The sequence below is a fragment of the Pelodiscus sinensis genome, chromosome 2, assembly GCF_049634645.1.
Source record: "Pelodiscus sinensis isolate JC-2024 chromosome 2, ASM4963464v1, whole genome shotgun sequence".
NCBI classification, from domain to species: Eukaryota; Metazoa; Chordata; order Testudines; family Trionychidae; genus Pelodiscus; species Pelodiscus sinensis.
This window is the reverse complement of record NC_134712.1, coordinates 82,740,235-82,754,461: the sequence shown is the minus strand read 5'-3', so window position 1 is coordinate 82,754,461 and position 14,227 is coordinate 82,740,235. Positions and strand designations below refer to the sequence as shown.

The 14,227-nt window shown below is 41.8% G+C and overlaps 1 protein-coding gene across 14 annotated transcripts in view; it reads left to right on the top strand.

The window, feature by feature from the left end:
* EPB41L3 (erythrocyte membrane protein band 4.1 like 3) overlaps nt 1-14,227 on the top strand; it is a 207,961-nt gene that overhangs the window by 56,651 nt on the left and 137,083 nt on the right. For 4 of the 14 annotated variants that reach the window (XM_014581520.3, XM_006139005.4, XM_006139002.4 and 1 more), the window contains exon 1: nt 2,834-3,145. The exons of 1 other annotated variant lie outside the window; for it this stretch is intronic. The gene's annotated coding sequence lies outside the window, so the exon portion shown is untranslated. Of the gene's footprint in view, nt 1-2,827; nt 3,146-3,971; nt 4,081-14,227 lie in introns of those variants that run through there. 9 more of the 14 variants (XM_006139003.4, XM_006139001.4, XM_075920937.1 and 6 more) reach the window with 8 other exon arrangements.

The window sequence follows — 14,227 nt, the reverse complement described above, 5'->3', positions numbered from 1 at the left end:
ATGCATACCTCATCTTGAACTTTCTTACAATGCTTATCATGTCTATATTAAGATATTATACTTATGTAGATTTTTATATTAGTATGGAGAAGGAAGGAGGTATTAGAAGGCTCCTTCTAATGTCCAGAAGTCTTACTTTCATGCATTGTCATGCAGAAATCATTCTTAATTTGAGTTTTGTTTCATAGCCATGCAGAAAGCTAAGCTGCATGAGTCATGAACAGACATTTGTTTTTAATAAACTGAAAATACCAGAATTTTAATTAATGTGAATCTGAAACTGTGTTACCATTTAGACCTGTAATACCAATGTGGTATTTATTGAAAATATCTTATCAATACTGTGGTTGTACTTTCAGTTTTTCTAAGTGGTTTGTCATGACTACTACTTTGTTTAATGGGTAAAAAGAAAAATTAAATAGCCTAATAATTGTGCCATGGTAAAGAATTGAAAAGTTTTTTTTTTTTAATAATTAGTGCTCAGTGACAAAGAAACAATAGCACTGGTATGAGCCATTGCTGATCCTGAAAACAAGCATGTAGATAACATTACTATCAATGCAATTAAATATTTGCAGGATAAGGGAGAAATTGGACAACCTTCTCTACATAAATGTGTCATGTGCCACTGTTGCACTTTCAAGTATGGATCTTCTTATGAATAGAAATTGCCAATTGTGGCTAACACTGCCAAACTGAAGTGTGGTTATTGGAGGTGAACAGATGCTACACAACTAATTTTCAATTGCTACAGACATGTACATTTGAAATAAAGTGGATAAGCCAATACCTTTTATTGAAACAATTTCTGTTGGTGAGAGGGGCAAGCTTTTTACGCTTACATAGAACTTCTTTTGGTTATTTGCATCTTAAAAGAGCTCTGTGCAGCCTGAAAACTTGTCTTTCTCATCAGCAGAAGCTGGTCCAAAAAAGAGAGTACCTCACTCTGATGTCCTAGAACCAATGTGGCTAACTCAGCTCTGCATACCTAGATCTGAAGACTGCTTCCAGAGGTGAAAGCAGTGATCTGAGGTCTTTTCCTGGTGCTGCCCAAACCTTGGGTCTAATTCTTCTCTCATCACTGAACACCCGGGTAATGTCAATCACTATAATGGAATTACTCATGGTTTTCCAATGGGTGGGAAGAGATTAAGTACTAGAGATGATTGAAAACTTTTCAACATACAAGTTTGCTGTTGAAAGGCTGAGCTGGTACAATTTAAACATTTTGCAGAAATATGGCTATTCCATCAAAACTTAATTTTTGAGGGGAAACTAGGCAGAGGGGCTGACTAACTGGCCCTATTCAGGCTGAAATATTTTGCAAAAACTTGAATTTCCCTCCTCCCCAAAAAATTCTGGTCTCATTCTATGACAGACCTTTTTGCAAGAGCCTTGGGAAAATCACAAACATTGTCAAAATGGCTCAGTGCTTTTTTGTTGGGGGGGGGCAGAGAGATGTTCAGCTTTTAAGTATAAAGATTTGAGATTCTTTAGGCTTGATCTTCAGAGATGCTGAGCACTTGAAGTACCTTTTGTCTTCCACTGCTGTTGTAAGTACTCAAAAGTGTTGAAATTTAGGCCCAAGAACTGATGTTTTTGTGGCATTATTGTGCTTAAAATAAAGTTACCATGTTTCCATAGAACAGAAATAACAGCTGCCCAAGGTTAATCCAGGATATTTTATGTATCCTTTAAGTGCTGGATACTTCGGAAGTCTGGTGCTCATGTTAGAGATTCAAGATTTGATTCAAACTGATTGTCCTTTTCTCACAAATTTAAAAATCAAATCTTATCAGTTGTAATGTGTATTTTACTTCTTGACTACTTTCCCTGTGATTCACAATAATTTTCCTAAGTTCCTGGTTGAGAACAGCATATTATCTGTGCTGTTTAAAATGCCTGTCTTGGAAGAATTTCTGTGTTATGCATGTTACTTTATGCCAAATCAGTTGAATGGCAGGTCTGCAAAAAGGTTAGGGTAGGAGGGAGCTTTAATGTAGATGAATCAAACAATCTGGATGTCCATTGCACACGGCCAGAATCCTTTTCCTCTTGCCAAGTCCTAAGCTTATTAAAAGAGATTTATCTTCCTGCCATGATTGAGACTGGGACTGAGTTCTCATTTTGGGTCCTAGTCAGCCCCTCAAGTTCTGCTGCCTCAATGCAGAATAAGTCAAGCTACTCTTACTGCACCATTCTGTCACTGCCACCCTCAGTCGGTACTCCAATCTTGCACCAGGCTCTTGCTACATTGTGGCCTTACTGGGGAATTTAGCTATTTCTACTCCTTGAAAAAATCTTCCAGAAATAAAGTATCTAAGCACAGTACTGCAAAATTCCAAATCTGAATCCTTGCACATACAATGGCATTCAGATGATTTTGTACAGAGGTTAGACGCTAAACCTGGGCTGGTAACTGAATTTCGAGGGCAAAAGTGAAGAGGAATGCAGCCAGCTCCGGGTGCTAAATTAGACATTGGGGGTAGAGGAGGAGGAGGAGACGCAAAAAGTAATCTTTCTGTTGGTGTTACAATTTGACTGATGGTCAAAATTTGGCAGGCTCCAGGTACGGGGATGGAGGGTGTTAGGCTGCTGCTGGAGCGTATCAGGGGCAAGGTTCTGAAGGTGCGTTAGGAGCAGCATCGTCCTTAGACTATGGGGAATTGAGCCTCCCCCCTCCCCCCCCAAAAAGGCGCAGACTCCAGGAGCCGGGTCTGGGGCTTGGTGGCACGGGTGCTGCGCTTGATCGGGGAGCGGCGGCGTTTGCACTGAAAGGGGCAAAACTTGGGCTGGATCCTGCCGCGCGGATCAAACTCGGCAGCATCAGGGCGAGGAGTTGCCAGGGGTCGGAGCCTCGACGCTGCTAGCCGCCGTGTAGACAGCGGGGCGTGGCTGCGGAGCGCCGAAGCCGGCGGATTCCGGCGGGATCCAGCTTTTCCCGATTGCCGCGGCGAGGGGCTTTGGAGGGAGCCTGTCTCCACATCTCTGATTTGCTGCGAGACGGTGGAGGGCTCGTCCTGGGCGGCTGCTGCTGACGCGTGGCGGCTGCTGCTGCCGCTGCACGTCCCTCTGACGCGTTGGAACCAGACCGAGACCCGGGCACCCCGGCTCCAGCTCGCTGCTGCTGCGCCGCTTGGCCGAGGTACCTCCTCGATCCGCCTGGCTTCGCGCTCCTGGCGGGCAGCTTCCTCCGCTGGAAGGGGAAGGGGAAGGGGAAGGGGAAGGGGCGGGGGGTTGCTCGGCTCCGCGACCGGGGGCTGCTTTTACTTTGTTAACAAAAAATAAATCTGCTTGGGAGGAGCCATTTTTAAGTGAGCAGTGGCTGGTGGCGGGCCGGGGGTGGGGGTATCCTTGGGGGAGGGGGGGGAGCCATTGACCCCCGTGCCCTCCAGCTGCTGCGATGCGGCTCGGCAGCCCGCCGCTCTTCTGGGCCTGGCTCGGGCGGTCCCGTTGCTTTGATGCGGCAGGAGAGGGGAGGTGTTTGGGGCTTGGCTGCTGCGTTGGTTGCTGTGGCCCGGCGTCTTGCCGCGGAGGGGAAGCTCGGGCAATGCGTTGCAGGGGAAGGGTGGCCCCGGGATTTCTCTCCCCCCCCCCCTTCCAGGAAAGTTCTCGTTTACACAAGGAGAGCCGCGCCAGCGCGTGTCTCGGGGCAGTGGGGGGCCTGGGCTGAGCTCTCCGGTTCGGGGCACCTCCTTAGAGCAGCAGCCTGCCAGGGGAGTTCTCCCCCTGCACCCCCTTGCTGAGCGCAGTTGGGTGTCACCTGCATTGTTCACCTGGCGGGCTGTCAAGGGCGGGGGAGGGTGGTTTGCAGGCATGTGGTGGCGGCGGGACTTTTGCGGGTGGGGAGGGCTAGGAGCCCACTGTCCGTCTCTTTGCCCCTCTTGAAGTCGGTTAGGCTCTTCCTGTGTGTCGTCTGGTGGCAGCGGAGTTACTGCTTGTTGTTACCCCCCGCCCCCCCTCCCCCCGATCCGTGGCTTCTGCAATGCGGTGGGTGTGGTTACACAGTAAATTGGCGCTCCGGACCTCTGCAGTGGCAGCGCTGTCTCCTCTCCTGCTTTGAACGTTTCCGATTCCAAGGTCCCCTCAGGTTTCTCCCGGCTGCACGCTGGGCTGGCGTCTTACGGTGGGGGAGAGGGGGTGCTTGGAAGCGAAAGGGGAAGATGGAGGGAACCAGATGGTATTCATCAGATGTGCAGGATGGGGGTGGGGAGGGAGAGAGAGAGAAAGGGTCAGACACGTTTGCAATCGTGGAATTTCTCTAGTATTTTCAGTGAATTCGCGCAGCGTTTAAAGATGTGTGCGTGTACTTTCACCGCAACGGAGGCAGCAAAGACCAATCAGGAGGGCTAAAAAAAGTTTACACTGTGCCCTAGCCGTCATACAGCTACAGTGTTATTCATTTTTCTTTGGGGTTTATTCGGGTTAACAAGAAACTTGAGGGTGTTTTGTGGGATTTAAAGCGAGGAGGGAGTGGCTGGTTCAGTCTAATGGTGGTAGAGTATGTGGAGAAAGAAGGGTTGATAAGGAGGAGGGTCCGTTCATTGTTTTAACTTTGTCAGATACAGAATTAACTTGAACATTTACACTTCAATAATAACTAGGAGCAGTGCAATTAGTCTTTCGTACTTTTTTCAAATTTCCTTTGTTGAAGAAATAGAAAATATTAAAAAACTAGCAGTGCTCTGAATAATGCTTCTGAATATGTGCCTAAATCTCATTTATGCTTGAGGCAAAGGTGGAACATAGTTGTTAAACTGAACCTTGTGCATCCCTTTGAGGTAGGAACAAGCAAAAGTACTTGTTTCACTTGACTTGTAATTTTTTTAGGAAGAAGAACTGAAGAGTCACAGATCAAAGTTGAAACTCTCCACGGTAGTCTTATTTCATAGGAAGTGAATCATTATTTACAGCTAAATAATCTAGAATTAAAGTAATTTTTTGCTCTTAATTTACTGTTAGACTTTGATTAAGTTAATACAGTGCATTGTGGCTTGTTTAAATAACCGAGCAAATTCATACAACTTTATGTATAACTCTGTGTAGTTATATAGTAAACCTTGATGTGGCATAGCTAATTTTAAGCTTGTCTTCTATAAATATGGAGGATAAACTTAAAGTACAATATGAGAAGCAAAGCTAATCTTCCTGTGTCAGTTAATTGGTTAAATTCATTGTATGACACTTTTCTCCATCAGTATGTTTTCCTTTATTTTGCCGTACCCATCTCCTTGGATGGTCACTCTTCATTCTAATTTGATGTTGAAATTTGCACATCAGGAATAATATAGTTCACAGAAAGAGGGGATCACCATGTTACAGTGAAGAGTGACTGCAAGTTTATTCTGTATGATTCCATTAGAACAGGAAGGCTCCTTGTGATTCTGTTCTGCTACTGTCTTGTTCTCCGCAGTGGTGAATGATTAGAATCAGAGAACATTAGTTTAAACACATTGTGAAATATTTTAAATAATTATACTATATTTTTATTTGATCATGCTAATACTGCCAACATCAAATCTCCTTTAACCTAATTCATCTTACAGTGGAGTCCCCTTATTAAATTGATATCTAATGATGCAAGTTATTTTCTTCTAAAGGGTTAGCTAATATTATTGAAAACTTATTAATTATGTTAAAAGAGCTTATCTGATATACATCTGCTTTTTATCTACTGCTGGGGGTCTAATGGCTTTGTATTTATTGTGGGGGAAAAAGAGAGGGGGTATATCCCCCGAAGCAACGAGAACTGTAGCAGTGAAGTCATTGCGTTGCCTCGTATTGTGACATCACTCTGGCTCAAGTAAATGAGGGTGGGGCACTGAAAATCAGACTGTCTGAACCATCTTTGTTTTAACTTTGTCTCTAATGAATGAGACTGGAACTGCAGCACAGTTGGTTGTTTTTTTTTCCCAAAAGAGAGACAAGTAAAGGTGAATCTAAAATTTGTATATATTTAAAGATAAAACAAAGTGAGATGCAGATTTTCATCTATAGTGGAAACCTGCAAAATATTTACCGTTGATGAACAAAAATTTCCTCTAACAGGTATTTGTGTGAGGACTTTGTTTGAGGGATTCATTGTTTTATAAACAATATGAATGTTCACAATCAGTTTGGTGTATAGAAATGTATTTATTTAAGATATTTCTTATTAGGTATATTACATGTTTTGGCATGTTAGAAATAACTTATTCCTTTTTAAAATTCATGTGAAATGTCTTCCTCATCTTTTAAGTACTGGTTTTGATTTAACTAATAGTAAAATAGATCTTGAAGTAGGGTATTTGTTCTGTGGGTAATATTTAAACTTGATTCATGTAATTCTCATATGCTGGTAAATGGTGATATATGACAGGGAGGAACAGTCAACATTTTTTAAAAGTATGTTACAAAATAATGTTTGGTTCCTCAGATACAGTATATCCGCAATACCTTTTACTACATTGACAGCATACTCAAAAGTTCTTGTTTTTACAAGTGAATCTTTTTCCTTTTGAGATACAGAACATAGGTCTAATTCTGCAAGTACATGTTATTAAGTTGAGTAGCTTCATTGAAATGAGTGGGGGTATTTAAGTAAATTTATTTTGTAGGATTTGGTTCTTTAAATGTAGATGACAGAGTTGGGATAAATAGGATCCTGAAATAAAACATACCACATTTTATAGTGGCAAGACATGACGTTACTGAAACAGTATTTGAATTTTCAGTATGTTCTTTGACCTCTCTTCAAATTAATAAATTGGAGATAAATATGAGAGTAAATGTGAAACGTGATTACTTCTCAGCTGCACTGAGAATTGAGTAATGGGTTCTGGAGTAGAGTATGTTAATTCTCTAGGTGGACTGTTTATGCTAGGTAAACAAGCTGCAGAATACAGGAGTCTAAATTTATGGAGAATAATATAAGAATGCTAATTTAAGTTAGATTTAGAAAAGGGTAGCTAATAAGTGAGATGTTTACTATAGTAGCAAACTTTTTAAAAGACTTTGTAGATATGAGCAGGTGAAAGAAAATTCTAAAAACTGTTTAACATTGAAAATAAATTATCTTGTTGCCTAATTTTTTTTCATTTTGTGGAGATGAGAGAAATTAGGTATTTAATATATACTACTGTGTTCACTTGTTGGAAACAAAGGGTATACTGTTTATTCCAGAAGCTTGTAACTGAGCGGAATCCTATTGATTTTTTTTCTATATCATCAGAAGAGCCATATGTGGGTCATAAAAGGACATGAACATTTGCCTAATCAGGACTTCCATTTCTTACCCTGGTAATGGACCTAGTACTTCAGTTATCTAGTGAGAGTCTCCTAGAAGAGGCAGACCTTCCAAAGCTTGACATTTGGGAGGAGAAATATCTCAAGTAGCAGAGAAGTAAGTAGCAGAGAAGAAATAATAGCTCACTCGCCAGTCTGTCTTCAGTAAGAGAAGTCCTGCAGGCTTATTGCTCCAGCCTCTGCCATTTCTAATGGTTGTCACTATGGGCATTGGTGCAGACAGAAGGACTTCAGGAAGACTGTGAAAAACTGAATGTGTATGCGGGAGAGGGGGAGAGGCAAAAATGCTGTCACAGTATTTGGGACATCTGAGTTAATTTGAAGAGACTATGGAAATGTTTGCTTGTAGATTTGGTGTTTTTCCCCTTGTGAGTAATTAAATAAACTCAATTAAGTGACTTTTTTGTCTTTTAACCTAAATTAAAAATTAATGTTCATATTTCACCTGGTCATTGTTTATTATTCTATTTCTTGCTTTTATGAACATTCCCTATCTGAACTCTTTTAATCGCTTGCTTTTGGTACCATCCGTGATATACAGTGTATGAGAGGTGCTATATAAATAAAATGAGGCCTGGTGAGTGTTTGCCGTCTGTAGAGGGCTTATGTGAAATAGTCATTTATGACCTTCAAAGTCTTCCAGCCCCTCTCCAGTTCTGATTGTTCATTTTGAAAGCACTCTGCATTACAGAAAGCCAGCCATTTTTTCACTTAATTCTTAGTCCATAAAATTTGAATCCCTTTGTAAGATGAAAAACCAAAGTAGTAGTAAGAGAGCATGGCATGTGTATGTCAGAGACAGAGGATTGTTCACCAGAAGTCTGATCCCACTGTGATAAGGTTTTAATTTATAGGGTTAAAGAAGAATATGGAAACCAAGGAGACTTTGAGTAGAGAAAAGAACTAGAAGAAAACTAAAAGCATATGCGATCAGTATACAATATTTTAAGAACAACTAAAGAGGATGTCTACTGTAATGAGCATATACAAGTATTTACAAATATGTAATGTATGTCTCTGTACAGGCACTTTAACATTGATAAATATAATAGAATCCATAAGTGGCATTAGAGGGGATCCATAAAATTCTTGAGTGGAATGAAGTTCAAGTTCTTGGTTTAGCCTGAGTTAAAAGCTAAACAGAGTATCCTAGTACAATATATGTGAAGTAGATCTGACTCTTAATGCAGCTTTTTTCCCCTAAAGGTGTAGTTGTCAGTGACAGCTGATGCCTGGAAAAAACAGTTGGGAATATAAGGAGCAATCCCTGTACAAGGGTATTATATTTTATAAGTGGAGAAACTGAGACAGTCTGGACAGTGGGTGTGAGACACAGAGAGAAGGGTTTTGTTGGGGGTGAGGGAGAAAAGAAAAAGTCTTTTATCCAACCTGTTCTCATTTCAAACTGAAAAACTGAGGTATGCCACAATAAAGGGTAGGATAAGTGATAACAGTATATTTAGCATTGTTTTCAAATCTGGTTTTTGATCCTATTCTCACTGTTCAGAACCACCTCCTCCGCTCTAAACCCTTCCCCATAGAATGATGTTCAGAACAATTCCCACTCTGATCTCACACCCAAGGTTATCCATCTTGCCACACCCCTCTTACAAATCCCACATTTTGTGCCCGGGCTGGAAAAAAAGCAGGGACAGACACAATAAGGAAGAGGCACTTGTGATCTGAGGTAGTCCCATAGAAGCCTCTCTTCACTATTAATTTTCTCCTTTCACTGCTGAATGCAGTCTACATCTTCAGGCCAGGAAATCCCTGTGGAAGCCACATATATTGCAGCCTTGATGGCCTGGAACATCTCCAGCTCCTGTAAGAGTCTCCCAGTGGCAGCAGGTGGTACAGAACCCTGCATGAAATCAGTCACACAATGCAGATGTGACATTATTGGGGAGTATTAATGTCATTGGTGCCTGGGGGTGGTGGTGTCTGCTCCTTATGAAACGAGGGGCAACTGAAAATGATACCTTGGTGTTTCCTGAGATGTAGTGGTTGCAATAAAAAATATTACTTAAAAAGATTGCAATAAACAAAATTGAAGAGAAGACTCTTGCAGGCCCAAGAAAAGTATGATTAGGCTGACTAAGGGCTGGATTCCTGCACCCTCATATGAGCCGAGTAGTACTGAGTTCTGCAAATAGTCCCATAGAAATCAGTGAGCCTAATAGAGCTAGTCGTTATTTAGTAAAGAAAGGCATCAGAATTTGGCCATGTAAGCTTTACTTAGTTGATACTGAAAGCTTCCCCAAGGGTCCTGGAGGTGGTAAATTCTACTTGTTAGGTGATGTAAACAGAGAGAGTAGCATTTTTTGATGAGTTGTTCAGCTTTTCAGGACTTGTTAGCAACAGATCACTTTAAAAACAGATCACTTTCCTTCTGTTTTTCCCCTTTGTGCATTTACGGTTTTGTTTGGTAATAACAAGGAACACTGATTTAGAAAAATTGGCTAGAATGCCTGCTCTTTCCCAAAAGGGAGGACCTTTCCCTTCCCCATCCATTATTTTATGATTGCTTTCTGTACTTTTCTGGCCAAAAATCTGGAGTCAATTTGAAATGAATGTACATGTTAGCTCATGGCTAATCATAATGGAGTGTCTGTGTCATGTTGCAGTGTTGTCATCTTTGATTTCTGTCTGTCAGCTCAGCAATTGCTATGGAACAGAAGGACTTCCTTACCATCTTTATTTGTTTTTTGTGGCATACTGTTTGCCAAGTGTTTGACCATGACTCCTTGGCATGGAGTGGGAGGACCAGAGGTGTCTTTTGCTAAATAGTGATCACTACAAGCTACTGTCAGTAGATTTGGTGAGAAATGAGTGAGTTGCCCACATCAGCTGCAAACAAACCACCCCTCATAGATGCATCTCTGTCTCATGCAGAAGCACTACCTTTTAAACTTACCCCGTGCATCTCCATGTTGTGATATACATTTTCTTATTGAAGATTATATACAACTGGATGTTTAGATTTTAAAAAAAGTGTATCTGAATAATGATAATAGTATTATTTATATTTTACTTTTTGACTGGAAGTCCTCATATCCTAGGTACTATATGCACACAAAAGACAGTCCCTGGTGGAATTCTTGAACCCCAGCTAAACCCAGTGGGAGGGGACCTGACGTCAAGTATCAGATGTGAGATGGACGGAGTGGGAAAACACCTGGGCCATCTTGGGCTGAGGGAGGGTCAGCTATCCTTCTCCTGTCTATGGAGTCAGTGTGTCAGAGGCTACAAGTCCGTGCTAGCTCTCACAACCTTGCTGCCCTTTGTGAGATGTGGAACATGCCCGTGGAAGAGTCATTGCCCCTCTTGCTGTAGAACATGACTGCTGCCTGCCATACAGACCTCACAGATAGTGGAAAGAGAGACCCCGTATGCAGGAGGCACAGAACTCTCAGGCAGGAGGCAGCTGCCCTGAGTCGGGTTCCTGGGAAGCATCTGGAAGTAAATTGATCCTCTTGGACTGAGATGGAGTAGGCTTGGGTAAGATAAGTTGTGTCTACATTGCCATTAGATACTCTTGGCTCGTCTGTACCAGTTTGTGGGGCTGTTTAATGTGGTGTAGATGTTTGGGCTTAGGCCACAGACCAAGCTTTGGGGCCTTCCCACCTCATAGTATCCTAGAGCTTGGCTCTGACCTGAGCTCAAATATTTACATTGCAGTGGAACTGCCCCTTATCTGAGCCCCATGAGCCCAAGTCAGCTGGGAATATAACCCGTTTCTCTTGATTCCCAGTCCTGTGCTCTGTCTGCTTAGACAAGGTATTAACCAATATGTTACGCCAACATTGTGGTGGGGGTAACCTTTGATTTCAGTGCATTTATACTACTATAAAATTTGAGAAAAGTAATGGAGGGTCAGGCCCAGGGTGTAATCTCACTGTAACATGCACAGCCAGCAACGATGGTGTCTATTTCGCTGAGGTGGATGACCCTTGCACAGCAAGTTGGTGTTGATGGCCCCTACCACCTGTAGAAGGAGACAGACAAACAAACGAACAGAGAATCAGAGGGTGGACAGAGTCCTTGGAAGGTCCCTGAGCCCAACCCCTTTTACCTTCTTCAGCAGCAACCCTCCCATTTACCCCCTCCCCAAGCAGAGCTTTGTGGGGGCAGGATTGAAAAAACCCTGGTTCCCAACTTTTTTTTATATGGTGGACCAGCAAACCCATTCACAAATTTTTTGGCAGTCCTTTAATATTTTATTTGCATATTAATTATACAAATAACAAATATGCAAATAAAATGTTCCCTTTCTGTCTAGACCCAACCCAGTCCCTTCTTCCCCAATACCTAACACCCTTTACCCCCCCCCCCCCCACCGCTATGCCCTGTGGCCTTTGACCAACACCCTCACTCAACACCCCTTTCCCTCCCCCCACCTGCACTCTCCAGAACGAGGCTGCCCCCCTAGGGAGCATGGCTGTTACTGCTGTGCGGGCAGGGGGAGGAGCCATTGGCGGCATAAGCACTCCTTCCTCCTTCATGCGCCCTCCCTACCCAAGTATGTCTTGCACCCCCATGGATGGAGTGAGGGGCACATAGAGCCTTGGCCAGGCCGCCATTACTGAGGGGGGAGTAGGGAGGGAGGTGCCTCCTGCTCTGCTGCCTCCTGCCACTTCAGCCCCAGTGCTTATATAAAAAATGTATGCTAGCTGCCTGTTGGAATAAGGCTATGTTTTAACCTAGACGATGCATGCAATAAACGAGAGAAACTTAAAAAACAACAAATAGCCTAGAAGCACCTTAAAGACTAACAAAACATGTAGATGGTATCATGAGCTTTCGTGTGTAAGCTCATGATATCATCTACATGTGTTAGTCTTTAAGGTGCTGCTAGACTTTACTGATTTTTTTTTTAATTTTTCCAGTTATGGACTAACTCAACTACCCTTTGATGCAATAAACAGACACACATACAAGCTCTGAAATGTGTATGCATCTGAATGTACTGGTGAATCTCATGATGATTATGCACAAATTGCAAGCTGATAGCAGCTAATTGTTTACTGATTTGACACACTTAGATGGGAAGAAAATGAAAGTCTGTATCAGATCAGATTTCAGAACATAAGGAAGTACTGTATTCAAAAGTTTTTAAAACACAAAAACAGGAAAAATGGATGAAGGTGAGTGTATGAACTGCAAATGTTGTGGCCCAGTTACATAAATATAGGATAACAGTTCTATGTCTACAACAGTAAATTGTTGATTCAAATTAAAAGTTTTATTTATAGATTTTTCTTAAACTCATAGGTGGCATTGTATTTTGAATTCTGTTTTAGTTCTGCAACAAATCACATAGAATTCCATTAATTCAAAACAGAAATCTATCAAATGTTCCCCCTCATCCTTCCATCTACCTAAATAAACCCTGCTCTTTACCCAGAGAAATTAGTTTTTTCCACTTATAAACAAAAACTGATGAAAATAATAAATATCAATACACTGGAAAAAATAAATAAAAACAAAAAATTAAAGCCCCAGTATATAAAAGAGAACAGTAATGCCATTTCTGTGTGCTGGATCATTATTGTAGTAAAGCCCTAGTTGGTAGCTTTTCACTCCTTTATCACCATTTTTTTCCCTTCCTAAAAATAGAAGCAAATTTTAGCCGATTACAGAGGGAGCAGCAGAATGTTTTCTGAACATTTTTAGTTGAACAGTAGTTGATTAGTTGAACATTAGTATTGAGAGCAGATTTAAGATGATCCACTTTATATAGTGATAATATAATGAAACTGAGCAAAGGAAAAACTAAGCAGGACAATCAGGGTAGAATGTGTGAACAGTGAGACTTACTGGACTGTGTAAACAGTCTCCATGGGGAGCTAGAAGAAAGCCCATTGCTTGAATCATTTAAAAGTTGACTAGATGGAGTACTCAGAAGTGCAATACAAGGAACAAACCTGGGGTGCGGGGAAGGATAGACAAGATGACCTAATTTCTGTCTCTGATTTCTATGATTTATTAAAGACCTTAGCAGGTATTCTGCTAGAGGGCTTCTAATGGAATTTGAAACATGGCAGTTATAAGGGTCCTTTAATAGTGTGCCAGCACACTGTTGTTTTCGATCACTTAGTTGTAGCATTAATGTGGGTAATTCTCCGTATTGCAATAGACTGATCAGACTGCAATTACAGGCAGCCTTTCCAGTTCACTTTAGCAGTACTATTCATGCTGGTTTGAATTCTGTGTTGAGTCACAGTCCTGTTGTCTCCAAAAAGCCTGTGCTGCTTCAGGATCGTTAGGCTGGCTCAGTTTATTAAGAGCTGCCTGATGCTGCTTGCAGAGGCTGGCTCAGTTTATTAAGAGCTGCCTGATGCTGCTTGCAGATCCTTTGAGATCTTGTGCAGGGGAAGAAAAGCCTCTAGACTGCCACTGAAGGAACCCTGTTGCCCTGAGAAAGGAAAAAGAGACCGTCCCTTAAAACTTCATGCAGAGATGTAAATATATTCAATTAGGCTTTCTCTCTGCATATATTAAATGTGTCTACTTATATATGCGCATAATTGAATACATCACATCATTAAATATTGATCATATGGAGAGGCAGTGCACTCTCCAAAGTTACATCTAAAGCTGGCCTGATCTTGACCCATCCCTCCTGATCCTAATTCATACAAAACTAAACCATTTACCTGACATTTCCCAGGCACCACCTCATAAATTGATACACATTTTTCTTACCCATTTTCTTAATGGGGATAGTGGGACTCCTCTTTCTTAGGGTCTTGACACTTTGTCCTCTTGGCTGATGTTGTATGCTGCATGAAGCTCAGAGAAGGTGCTTTTCTACAGATTGGATCACTGAGCAAAAAAGGGGAGAAGGAAAAGAACAAAAAAGGGGAGAAGGAAAAGCTAGGGAACTGTGGCCCCTTCCTTGAAACAGATTTCTCTTTCCTTCTAAGATCCTGTGTCTTGTGTT